Source organism: Macaca mulatta, chromosome 6 (assembly GCF_049350105.2).
Source record: "Macaca mulatta isolate MMU2019108-1 chromosome 6, T2T-MMU8v2.0, whole genome shotgun sequence".
NCBI lineage: Eukaryota > Metazoa > Chordata > Mammalia > Primates > Cercopithecidae > Macaca > Macaca mulatta.
The window spans coordinates 169,690,456-169,704,018 of NC_133411.1; the positions used below are offsets into that span (position 1 = coordinate 169,690,456).

General features: G+C 35.8%; 1 protein-coding gene across 2 annotated transcripts in view; it reads right to left on the reverse strand.

Moving 5' to 3' along the window:
* Positions 1 to 13,563, reverse strand: part of ATP10B (ATPase phospholipid transporting 10B (putative)) — a 360,064-nt gene that overhangs the window by 261,124 nt on the left and 85,377 nt on the right. The window contains exon 1 of one of the 2 annotated variants that reach the window (XM_028849890.2): positions 12,555 to 12,833. The exons of the other annotated variant lie outside the window; for it this stretch is intronic. The gene's annotated coding sequence lies outside the window, so the exon portion shown is untranslated. Of the gene's footprint in view, positions 1 to 12,554; positions 12,834 to 13,563 lie in introns of those variants that run through there. 2 annotated transcript variants of the gene reach the window in all.

The window sequence follows — 13,563 nt, forward strand, 5'->3', positions numbered from 1 at the left end:
ATATTGGATTTTGTTATGAGAAGGGGGAGCCATTGAAAGCTTTACAAGCTTAAGTAAGACCAAAAAAGTCAAGGGTACTATAGAGGTACAAACCTAAACACTAAAACAAAAGCACAAAAACTTCATAATAGCCAAAGGGAAAAGGAAAAGCAAAGGAACATCAGATAGAAAAAACACAGTAAATATAGTGCCTATAGTAATTACAACACAAGATGAGAAGCTTGACAGTCATATCAATAAACACAAATGAATTTAACTCAACTATTAAAAAGATTCTCAAATTGACCCATGAAATTTCAACTCTATGTTGTATATAAAATACATATCTAAAATATAGCAGTTTTTAAAAAGGCTAAAGGAATGGACAAAAGCATTTGACTGTTTAGCAGGCAAATGAAAACAATAAGAAAGTAGGAACTGGAATCCTCATATTGGACAAAGTAGAAAACAGCATAACAGGAGACAAAAGACATTTTATAATGCTAAAAACCATATTCCAGAATGAAGCTATAACAAAACTCAATAGCATTCATGTACAGAGATAATAGATAAAATACATAATAAGAAAATTTTATTTACAATGGCAACAAAAATAGGAGCAAGCATAAGAAGATATGTTCAAATGTATATGAAGAATCTATAAATACCTCTGAAAGATGCAAAAGCACATTTGAGCAAGTGGAAAGATGGCCCTTGCTCTTGTTTAGGATGTCTCAACATAATGAAGATCTCATTTTTCATTATTTTAATATCTGTTAATTATGTTAATTTATAGATTCGCCCAAGAAAATATTGACAAGCTTTCTTATCAAGTTAGATATATTGGGACCAAAGTTCATATGGAAAAATAACTACATAAGAAGAGGTAGAAAAACAGTGACTAGGAAGAGCTATGAAGGGGGTCTAGTCCTATTGATGTTAACACTGTGAAAGACTATAATTAAAATAGTGTGGTAGTGACTCATGAGGATACAAACAGAACAATGGAGTAGAAATCTATAGAAATCTAGTATATTAAAAAGGTTGTATCTCAAATCACTAAGGAAAAGATAGTCTTTTAAATAAATGATGTTGGGCAACTGGATAACCATTTTTTCACAAATAAAAAAATAGATCCCTTCCTTCATGTCATATACAGGAAAATACTCTAAATGGATCAGAATTCTAAATGTAAAATAATGTAACTTTACTGAACGAAAATATGAGTGAGTTCCTCTATATTCTAGGTTAATGAAAAAGTTTTTAGCTGATACTAAAAAGTCCAGATGTGATAAAAGATTGATAAACTGACTACATATGGCAAAAATACCAGAAGCGAAGTCAAAAGACAAATGACAAACTGGAAAAGAAGGAAAAATAACCATTCTATAGCAAAATGAACAAAAGAAAAGGAGAGACAATTTATAAAATAATATAAACATGGGCCTTGAACATATGAAAAGCTATTAAAGTTAATTCACATTAAGATAAATGCAAGTTAAAATTCACTGAGATACTATTTCCCACTTAGATGGGCAAAAAAATTCAAAGCTTGATGATATATTTTGTTCACAAGGCTGTGGAAAACATGAATTACTGGTAGGCATGCAGATTGGTCGGAATACAAAATCCTTACTGAGGGAGATTTGGCATCAGTTAATAAAACTATACGTGCATCTGTCTTTCACCTTGCAGCCCAGTTCTAGGAATTTATCCTGAAGACACATCCCCAGCAAAACAAACATATATATGCGTGAAGCTACTCATTGAAGTAATATCTGTAGGAAACTACCAAAACGTCTAAGCATAGGAGACTGATTGATTAAACTATAACCCCATACATTCAATGGAATACAATGCAGTTGTAAACAAAGAATGAGGAAGATCTCTACGAACTGATGTAGAGTGACCTCTGGGATACATTGTTAGGTGAAAAAAAGAGCACATTGCAAAGGAACCTACATGTTACCTTGTATAAAAAGAAGGAGAAGAGAATATGTGTATATCTACTTATCTTTACAAAGAGACACCCAGGAAGTCAATGACAAGAACAACATTGTCTCCTGTGTGAGGTAGGGGAATGAAGCAGAAGAAATACAGGAGGCAGTGACACTTTTCTGAGCATATCTTTTTGTATAGTTTTGATATTTAGATGTAGGTTAATGTTCTCTGCATTCAATAAAAAAATTAAATTAACAAGGACGGGAAGGATAAAAACACAAAACTGAAAACAAATAAACCCAACTATATTTCAAATAAATAACATAACCCCATTAAAGGGGAGAGGAAGAGGTAACTAACCCAATTAATACAGGGTATTTGACTGTATACTCTTAGTTTTACATATGATTTCTATTTATTTATTTATAAGAAGTCTTGTTCTGTCACTTAGGCTGGAGTGCAGTGGCAAGCTCCCAGTTTACTGCAGCCTCTGCCTCTTGGGTGCCAGGGATTCTACTGCCTCAGCCTCCTGAGTAGTTGGGATTACAGGCGCGTGCCACCACGACCAGTATTTTTAGTGGAAATGGGTTTCACCATGTAGGCCAGGCTGGTCTCGAACTCCCGACCTCAGGTGATCCACCTACCTCAGCCTCCCAAAAGGCTGGGATTACAGGCGTGAGCCATCATACCTGGCCTACATAGGATTTCAAGTGCTCATGAAACGTTTATTAAAATAGGCCACAGGCTAGCCATAAAGCAAGCCTCAAAAAATTTCAGAGTTGAAACCGTAGACAACATGTTTTCAGACCATAATAGATATAAGCTAGAAATAAGTAACCAAAGGATAACTAAAAATCATTTTCCTCTAAGTTTGAAAACCAAGCAATAACTTCTAAATAACCCATGGACCAAAGAATAAATCAAAATGGAAGTTTCTAAAATATCTTAAATTACATAATAATGAATATATGGCATATTGAAATGTATGGGATGCACCTAAAGCTATGATCGGGGAAACAATAGCCTTAAATGCCTATATTAGAAAAGAAGAAAGTCTAAAAACCAATTGTTTAAGTATATTTTACAAAAAGATAAAAATAAAAAAAGAATGAATGAAACCCAACAAATGTAAATGGAAGAAGGGCAATAAAATAAAAAAATATAGTGGAAAGAATTTTTAAAATCCCCAATTTGGTACTATGAAAAAGCTAACAAAACTGATAAAACTGAAAAAAAGAGAAGAAACAAATAACCAATAACCAATGAATGAAGGGAACTTAAGGAATTTTAAAAATCCAACTGACATTTAAAAATAATACCATTTGAAGATATTATGAGCACATTTGTATCAATAAATTTAAAAATTAGATAATAATTCTTCTAGGATACAGTCCTAGAAAAATAAAACCTCCTTTTTTATAAGAAGAAACAGAAAATCTGAATTGTCCTATATTTATTAAAGCAATTGAATTTATTATTTAAAACATTCCCCTCTACCCTCTCCAAAAAAAATCAGGGCCCATGTGGCTTCGCTGGTAATTTCTTCCAAGAGCTAAGGAGTACCATCAATCTTATACAAATTGTTTCAGAAAATATAAAAATAGAAAACGCTTCCCAATTTATTTTTTGAGGCCAGCAGAGAATTGATATCAAAAGCAGATGAACACCTTAAACAAAGTGAAAGAAAAATCCAAATGTATGTTATAGGTCAATCTTTTATAAACATAAAAGCAACAATCCTAAACCCAATATTTCCAGACAAATCCAGAGATTGATAAAAAGGCTAATACATAATGACCAGGTGGCATACATTCCAGGAATGCAAGGCTGGCTTCATGTTAGAAAAGCAACTAATATATTTCAACATAAAGAGGTTTAGAAAAAAAGAGGAGATAAGTCATGTAATCACTTCAATAGAAGCAGCTATGTGTATATGTGGGAACTAGTAAGGGTTAAAGTGAGTTGGGGACACATTTAGTTTCAGTTTAGTGAAATATTTTTACGTAGTTTGTGGTCACCCTTGAGTACTTAATTGCCTTACTAAGTACTTACTGAGTAATTAATTGCCAGGTTTCCAAGGATAGAAATGTCTTCTAGGTACACCCTATTGCCTGCCGAGTTGATTTAGATGTCAACACAAAACAAAGAGGAGTATCTAACCAAACACATAAGCTACCATGACCAGAGCACTGAAAAAAAAAAAAAAAAAAAAAAAAAGCTGTTGAGTGTTGCTGCCAATTCAAAGAGCATTTAAGCTTACTGTACAACTTAAAATGAACTGAAAATTTGCAGTTCATTAAAAAAAAATCTGATAGAAATTTCCCCAAATTTGACAAATTGTGAACTTAAAGAAACTTTTCTAAACTATATTTAAAAAGTTTTGATCGAACATACTATAACAAAGACTAATCTGTTTTGCTATAAAAAGTGAAAATACAAAATTATTTCCATATGAAGGGACAATTCAAGAATGTCCAGCAAAAGGACATAGGAACAAAATATTGCAGGCATGTGATGGGCAGTGAATTCATATTATTTTTCTCAAGTTTTTTTCATTTTGTAATATTTGGGGGTTTTTTTAGCTTTAAAATTTTATGCTTTTCTGTAATTTATTTTCTCATTTTCAATAATTGCTCACTTTAAACTTAAATTTGTTTAGTATTATTTTCTGAAGTAGAACCCCTAAAATTGAATTAAGCTTTAGAAAGTACAAAAATCTGTATATGTCTGCACTTACTAGTATTAAAATAACTCCAAATATTAAGTGTTATTTTGAGTAGAACTGATACTCTCCAACAACCGTGGTGGAAATGTAAATTGGAATAATCACTTTAGAAAACTGTTTAGCAGTATTAAGGCCCAGCAACTCCACTCCTAAATATATATCCAATAGAAATATATATATATATACACACATGTGCTAAAAGATATGCCCAAAACTGTTCATAGGAGCATTCTTCATAACTGCCCCAACCTGGAAACAATCCAAATTTCCATCAAGAGTAGAACATGTAAATAAGTTGTGGTGTAGTCAACATGATAGAAAACCACACACAAATGAAAATTAGCAAATGACTATTGCATGAGGCAACAAAAATGAATCTCATAACGAGATTTCTCAAACTTTCTTAGCTCCCTTAGTGTCTCCGGAATGTTTTCACAGGTGCCACCACACCAAAAGAAATACATAATAGTTCTGATTATTAAGTTGTAAGGTCCCAATAACTTAATAAATACTTTGTTGTGAGAAAGGGCTTGGTCTGTCGCCCAGGCTGGAGTGCAGTGGCTCCATATGGGCTCACTGTAATGTCCACTTCCCGGGTTCAAGTGATTCTCCTGCCTCAGCATCCTGAGTAGTTGGGATTACAGGCATGCACCACCATGTCCCAATAATTTTTATATTTTTAGTAGAGATGGGATTTTGCTATTTGGCCAGGCTGGTCTTGAACTCCTGGCTTCAAGGGATCAGCCCACCTTGGCCTCCCAAAGTGCTAGGATTACAGGAGTGAGACACTGCCACTGGCCAATACTTATGTTTTAATAACTTAGCAGTCATGTTAAAAATACACATAAATTGAAAGAAAAACTGATATTTTACATTCTTAACCACAAGAAATTACTAATAGGATTTGTGTGCCTGTTGGGCATACCAAAGCTTCTTGAATATTGGAATCAGATTGGATGTAGCCACCCTCATTTGTTTCATATTGACTTTTGTGTGTACTGGCTTTTAATCACAGATACTCTTGAAAATCTGGTGTTAAAAGATATAACATCAAAAGAAATGTAGCACAATCTAATATTGAAACTGAACTACCATGAGCTATTATTTCATTCAGTGTCTGAAAGTTGTCACTTATCACTATGTGACTCTAAAATTTAAAAAATATCCTGCTCTCTCCTTATGAGCACATCGTGGTATCTTGGGATGCTTTAGCACGCAGTTTGTCAACCATGACTGTGGACATGACATTAAGCAAAAGAGCCAGCCACCAAGGAATATATCAGTGTGATTCCATTGATAGGTTTTAAGAACAGGAAAACTTAGTTATTGGTTGGAAATTAGGAATGTAGTTACATTTGTGAAAACGGAGAGGGTGGTGACTGGGAAGAGGCACACCAGGACCTTCTCGAAAGCTGGTAGCATTTTATTTCTTGATCGAGTGGTGGCTACATGGTTGTGTTCACTTTGTTATAGTTCATCAAGCTGTGCACTTAAGGTTAGTTCATATTATGTGTTATAAATGAATAAAAAGGATTAAAAAAAAATAAAACCATTCTAAACAACAAAATGTAAGAAATCACACCTGAAAGTGTAGAGCCCCCGGTGATACCCAAGCCAAATTAAATACATCTTCCTTCGGAGCATTGGCCACTATTCTACAATTGTGTGCTAACATTCGGGGGTCTCTGGCTAGACTGTGAGCTATGAGTGGATGGTGACCATGTCTCGTTTATCTCTAATTCTCTAGTGCTTCAAATATGATGACATGAAAGACCATTAAATATTGTTTAAATAAAAAACATTTTTAAAAATACATGTACTAACAACATTTGGTACACACTGATTTCTTTTCTCTATCTTATATGAATGCCCCAAGTAATATTGTTTTTATGGTCCATCTGTGGTCTTTCTTCTAAAAATATTCTTTTGCTTTGTGGATACTCATTTCTAATCTCCAAAGAGAATACATTTCTACAAGAAGGGAACACAGACACACACATATTTCCTTTAAGAATTTATGTATATCACAGAGTTCCAACGCTACTGAAAGGGTAGTGCATAAACTAGTGTCAGTCCACAAACTGTGTATTATTTTATTGTAGCAAGTTAAATACAGGCATTGAAAACAGGTGTTTAGAAATGAGCGCTAAATTTGATTCTAGTACAATATCCAAGCATGTGCTCAGTAAACTTGCCGTGTTGAGCAGGCTAGGTACCAGTTTGGGTATCGTCAAACTCACATGGTGAGTTGTATATGACATGAACTATATACCAGTCATTCATGACAGAACTAGATATTGGTCCAAGATAGATTGGACAGAAATATCTGGTTCTCCCTCATAGGTCGTTTTTAAGGTTCTGCCATTGACAATTAAAACTGGAAAAGATCAATCCCATTATTATACAAATGGGAGAACTGAGACCTAGAGTTCACCCAGCTTCTGATGGCCAAGCTAGTAGTTTTTACTCTATAATATTACCTGTATTCCTTAATGAGTGAGGGTCTGGGATAAAATCAATATTATGATTGCTACTATTAGCAGTAGTAGCAACTGTAGCTACTACTAATACATATCCAGTGCTTATTAGGTACCACCACACAAAATTGCTACTTTTATGTCAAAAATGGTCAAGTATTTGTAATTTCACGTGGTTCAACTTATATGAATGCTGATAACAATGTCAAGTGTTTTAAGCCTTAAAGGAGGAGCATCTGCAGGCAGACTTTTTGGGTTCCTATGTTGGCTCTGTCTCTTCCTGCCACATTGTGGCTGGCAAGTTAATTACATTTTCTCTGGTATAAGTTCCTACATCCACAACGTGGAGCTAATAATGGTAACTATCTCAAAGATTTATTGAGGCTTAAATGATCCCATGCGGTTGAAGCCCTTGAAATAGCACCTGGCAGATAGTAAGTGCTCAGTTAATGTTAGATATTCTGGCTACTTCCAACATTACCTCTTTGATTAATTCTCAGGACAATCTTGTGAGGTAGAAACATTTTATCCTCAGTTTATAGATAAGGAGACTGGAGCTCAAAGAGAGTAATTTGAGCTGTTGTCCGCATGATTGCAAGCACATTTTCTCTGTCTTACATACTAATTTTCGGTTCAGTGCCTGCTAAATCAAGTCTAATAATTCCTGGGGCATTTCATCAGAATTGCCAATATTTGAGTGTATCTAGCTTCTGGGATTCTATAACAGTCAGTTATGTAAAAGACAATGCAAGCTATTTTATTGTCTAGGGAAGAGAAGCAAGTTTCACCGTTTCTCCTTGTTTTTAGGTCTCCAGATTCACAAAAATGTTGTAAGCAATAAATAAGCTGATGATAACAGCTTCTGATTTTATAATAGTACAGTCTTGTAGTGACCCCTTATGTATTGCTGCTACTCCCCAAAGAACCCCCAAACCTCAGTTGGAACTGTCCCCTGGATTACTGAGAGGGAAAACTCCATGTGGCACCTGCTAATGAGAACCTGTACCATTAAATTTGGTTAATGTCTTACACAAGACCGCAGAAATGCCGTCTTCTCTTTTTCTCCTTAAACAGAATAAGTAGTTGAGAAATTCCTTTGAGAAGCAACAAGATTTGATTGAATTTTTCAGGATTTCTTATTATTCTGTCAAGTTCACTTGACAGCAAAGGACAAACTGCCTTTCAAATGCTATAAGTGAATGCATCAGCAATTCAGAAGGAAAAAACGCGGGTTATTAAGTAGGAACAAGTCTCTCTGAATATATTTACACCAGCTCATGGAAACCATTGTCCTCAGAAACCTCTGCAAAAATCTATTTTCTAGTGTCGGTAATACTTTAAGTTTGACAGATGATGATAAAATACAATGAAATTACCTTTGAGCTCTGATATGTACATCAGCGCCCACATTTCTCACAATTTGATTTTTTATTTTTCCAACACAGTCATCTATTTTCAATATTATCCCTGCACACTCAAGGTTTATGCCTGGGGAACAAAACTATTTATGCCTAAGTCATACTTATATACAGAATTTACGCTATATGTAAACATACACACATACAATACACGTGTGGAAATACATATTAGTTAAGAGCTGGAAGGAACCTTCCAGATCTTCAAGTCTTCTTTACTGTCACATTACAAATGAAGAATCTGAAGCCCTAACAGAAATGCTATTGAGAAGGCCACACAGAAACCTGACTTCAAAGTGAGATTTGAGAGTATAAGAATGTAGCAAGTTCCTACTATGTTCTGAGGGTTACAGGAGGCATATTCCATTCTTAAGTTCTTATACCATTTCTATGATGTTAATATCACTCCCATTTGATAGATGAGAAAATTGAGGCTTAGAAAAGTAGCACAGCTAAGAAAAGTAGCACAGCTAAGAAAAGTACCACAGCTAATAAATGGCACAAATGAAATTAAAGCATTTATGCAACGAGGTTCTTTTTAGCATACCAGCATTTCTCTAAATACATTCACCGCCATATGACTGACATAATTTTGCTAATCCATGTGTCAACTGTATTTTAACTTTTTTGATTAATTAAACATTTATAAAAAGTTTATTACCATTTAACTAGCATGCTAAAGGAGAAGAGAACTATTGCTGAGTTTTAGCTGGACCCTGCTGCTACCTAATGACCTCAAAATTGTATCCAGCTCTCTTTGTTGAAATGGCAGATTAGTAATGGGTAGAGAGGTATTAAAGGTCTAGTCACACCAAAATGAGACTTAACGATGGAAAGAGAGAGGGAAAACTTTTACTATGTGATCTACCTTATAGATCGCATTTGATCTATATGATATATATATTTGATATGTGAGTGTCACCTAAAGTCATCTTTGTCCTACCTAAGATCATTTTTGCTTCTATCTTGGTTCCTGTTCTTCACTTTGAGAAACACCGCAGTACATATAGTAACTGCGCTACATAACATATAGTAACTGGGTTGTCCAGGTCATGGTTCTGGAACTCCATCAGAATCGCCTAGAGGCCTGTTTAAAACAGATTTCTGAGTCATCCCGAGTTTCTGACTCAAAGTGTCTGTGGCAGGGCCTGAGGTTTTGCCCTTCTAATAGTTCCTGAGTAATGTTGATACAGCTAGCCCAGGAAGCACATTTGGAACGCACTGCCTTAGGTTGTACTTGGGGAAGAGGAAGTAGAGAACATACGGTGGCATGTGTGTGAAGATTTCACCATCAATCTTGTGAGTGGAGGGATCTGGAATTTTTAATTAAGCAGATGAGGCAAAGAAACAATGTATTCTTGTGTTCCTGTGTCACTTCAATTTAATGAGTTCAGATTGATACTGCACCAAACCAGAGCGACCTGCAAAAACTTTAGCTAAGAGACAAAAGTACCTCCTCTCAAATAATACAGGTTGTTTTCAGGCTGCTAACTATCTGCAAGGCTCCCTGCATTGGCAACAGCAGTCAGTGATCACTAATACCGAAAGCAGAAAATGAAATTCTCCTTCTTTTCTCCAGACGTTTAAGACAGTACTTAACATAAACAAAAAATGCCATATCCATTAATATTCTTTCTCATCCAGTTCTCTTAGTAACTAGTAATTATTAAGTGCCTTCTGTGGGCCAGTTATTGAATTGTACTAGGTAATTACACACACACACACACACACACACTCTTTTAATGTGAGCATTTGACAGGCAAAGTAACTTGCCAAGGCTACACAATTATAGGAAGTAGAACTGGAATTCATATGCAAGTTTTATTCCAAAGCCCATGGTTTTTTTTTCTGCTAAACCACACTCACTTCTATTCTGACTACCCAACTTCATCTCTTAATAAAAGTGTATTTTATAAAAAATGAAAAGAAAAGACTCCAAAAGCTGAAACTTTGTAGTCAAAAGAATTGTAAAACGATGCCACCAGAAAATGAGAAATCAGTGATATTTAATCGGCAGAAAAGCTAGAGCTCCCTAGGTTCAAAGCAAAATTTAAGAATGCCTGGCTAAATTTTACTTTAAGGAGAGTGAGTAAATGGGTAGAATGAGTCTCAGGAATCCAACTGGTTTAGTTTACTTTTGAGTCACAAAAGAAATTTTCATTCCTGTCTGACGTGGCAGAAGCTGTTTGAAGAATGAACGTGGCAGTAGAAGCAACACTGGGCCAGGTGCGGTGGCTCATGCTTGTAATCCCAGCACTTTGGGAGGCCAAGGATCACCTGAGGTCAGGAGTTCGTGACCAGCCTGGCCAACATGGTGAAACTCCATCTCTACTAAAAACAAACAAACAAAAAACAAAACAAAACAAACGAAAATTAGTCAGGCATGGTGGTGCATGCCTGTAATCCTAGCTACTTGGGAGGCTGAGACAAGAAAATCGCTTGAATCCAGGAGGCAGAGGTTGCATTGAGCTGAGATGGCGCCATTGCACTCCAGCCTGGATGACAGAGCGAGAGTCTGTTGCAAAATAAAACAAGCAGCAGCAACACTGAATTGAGAGCCATGAACCTTGGACTCTGGTGTTCTTTTGTCTCAGGAATTCAGACTTCATTTCTCTAGTTCCTAGTTTTATCATCTGTAAACTACGCAGCTGGACTAAGCTCCATTCCGTTCCTCAAAGCTCCATTCATTCAAAAGGTAGCCTCCTTCACTGGACTTACCAGCATTGTAGGCTTCAAAAGATAAAGCTCATCTTTTAGCACGAGAGGAGTATGATTTAATTGTAAAGTCAGCATGTGGGTTTCAACCTTCAGTCTCTCAAGAGCCTATTAATCTACTCATATGTGATGTTATACTGCTATACTCTTTAAAAAAATACATAGTGAAAACCTGAGAGATCCTGAGCCCTTAAATCCATATAAATAGACTGTAAGAAATGAATTATCCAAGAAATTTTTAAAAAGTCATCAATGGATGAAATGACGAACTCAGTAGGTGTTATTAAGAGTAATTATAGTAACATCTAGAAAGAAAATAACATCTGTGATTTGCATGATTAATGGCTTAATGTAACAGTACATCTGTTAATGGAATAATACTCCAAGCACTCTTGACTGTACATTTGCAAGATCTGGAAACAGAGAAGAAACTGTGGAAGAAGGGAGTAGAGGAGTAGCAGAGTGCCATATTGGCTTTTGGAGGTCAAGCTCCTCTCCACAGTTTTCAGATTCTCCTCTGCCTACCTTGGCCAGAATTGCCTGGCAAATTCAGAGAAAAACCAAGTTTCACCAGATGCATGCATGCACTCCCATAGGCAAAATAACTAGAAGCTCAGTATAATTTTTATTTTTAACATTACTTTTCACCTTAGGGTTAGGCATAGTGTCACTCCAGCCTTAATAGCAGGCCACAGGACTGCCCTAAATGTATTCATCATAGACCTGCATGCATGGGGCTTTTTTTTTCCTGGAAGGAGTAACTCATACTTAGGGAGCGAACACATTTTTCTTTAAGCACCAGTTTTCTCCTTTGAACTCAAAGGAAAGTCAAACTTCCCACCTATAGTGGAAAACTACTGCAATATGGCAGCTTCAGAGTTTATCAAGATGAAATCGGGAAGCCATGTAATGATCTCATTCTCTTCCTCAAAGCTGTAGTTTCTGTCTGCTTTGAGGAGAAGGCTGTAACCCCATCTGCTTCCTCAGGCTGCGCTGGATGAATGCAGGATAGCAGGATATATTATTTATCATAAAATGTATTCAGGCACATTCAGGCTGCAAGCCCTGTTGAGTAAGGAAGTAGCATTTGCCATCAGCTTATCATAATGAAATCAATTGACAAAAAATAAAACATTCTGTTAGAAAAGAAATGTGGATCTTGCACCCAGTAAGCCAAATGAAATTTCAAATGCAGTGTAAAGAAAAGTAGTTATATCCTGGGCCTAATTCAGAACTCAGACTTGATTCTAAGAGGCAATTACTCCCCCATTATGTAGGTAAGGCCAGGATGCTTTTACTTACCCCAGCAAAGCTGACGTCCCTATTGAGCAGGCTCCAGTAAAAGAAAACAGTCCTTGAAAGTGGCGGTATTTCTCTCGCACACCTTGGCTAAAATAGTTCTCTTTCCTATGGAATTTTTCATTTTTCTGATTATATCTGATTATGTCAAGGCAAGGCCTCAAGCTAACACTCCCTCAGAAACTTAGAGAAGATGACACACTGAAAATAAATAACTGTGACCAATGAAAGAAAAAGGAAAAATAAGCTGCCTCACTAGGCCCAAGAGTGAAAGAGAAGAATGGTGAGTCTGTGAATGTGAGGCTGAGTCCCAGAACAGTGAAGGCAGTGTTCTTCGACTTGGCTGAACATTTACATTGTTAGACATGGCTCTTGCATAAATTTCTACTTTCTGTGAATCAATGAGCTAGCAATATCAAAATTCATAGTGATTTTTGTTCTCTACGTATGGTACAAAATGACTTTGTCCATCTACCTTTGGTAATGCATGTAATTAAGTGTGAGACAATTATAACCTTGTAGCTCCCTTTGGGGGCCTGAAATATAATTCAGTTGCTTGGTTTCAAGGGCACTTAAGAAAGACAGATTAGACTCTCTGCGGTGACTTCTATATATGCATGCTGATGATGAATTTGCCCTCAAAGCTTCAGAAGTCTCATTTTGCAGTAGTCATAGTTTTTATTGATTACTGTTTGATTATACAAAATAAGGAAAGTGGGACCAATATATTAGAGTTGCAGATTATGTGAATGGTGCAAACATACAGAAAATCAGAATTATTAACGGACTTATTGATGGCTTCGATTCATACCCTAAAATGAGATTTTCATGTATAATCCTTTTATTAAGTTACCTATGACTCAACTAATTGGCATAAATGTCATGAGCAAGTTGCTGTATTGATGGATAATTATTGATGGATCCATAAATAAAAGAGACAGTAGAATGAGCAATAAGTTGATTTTAAGGGTAGTAAAAAAGAAATATTACCAAACTTAAGAATAAAAGGTGT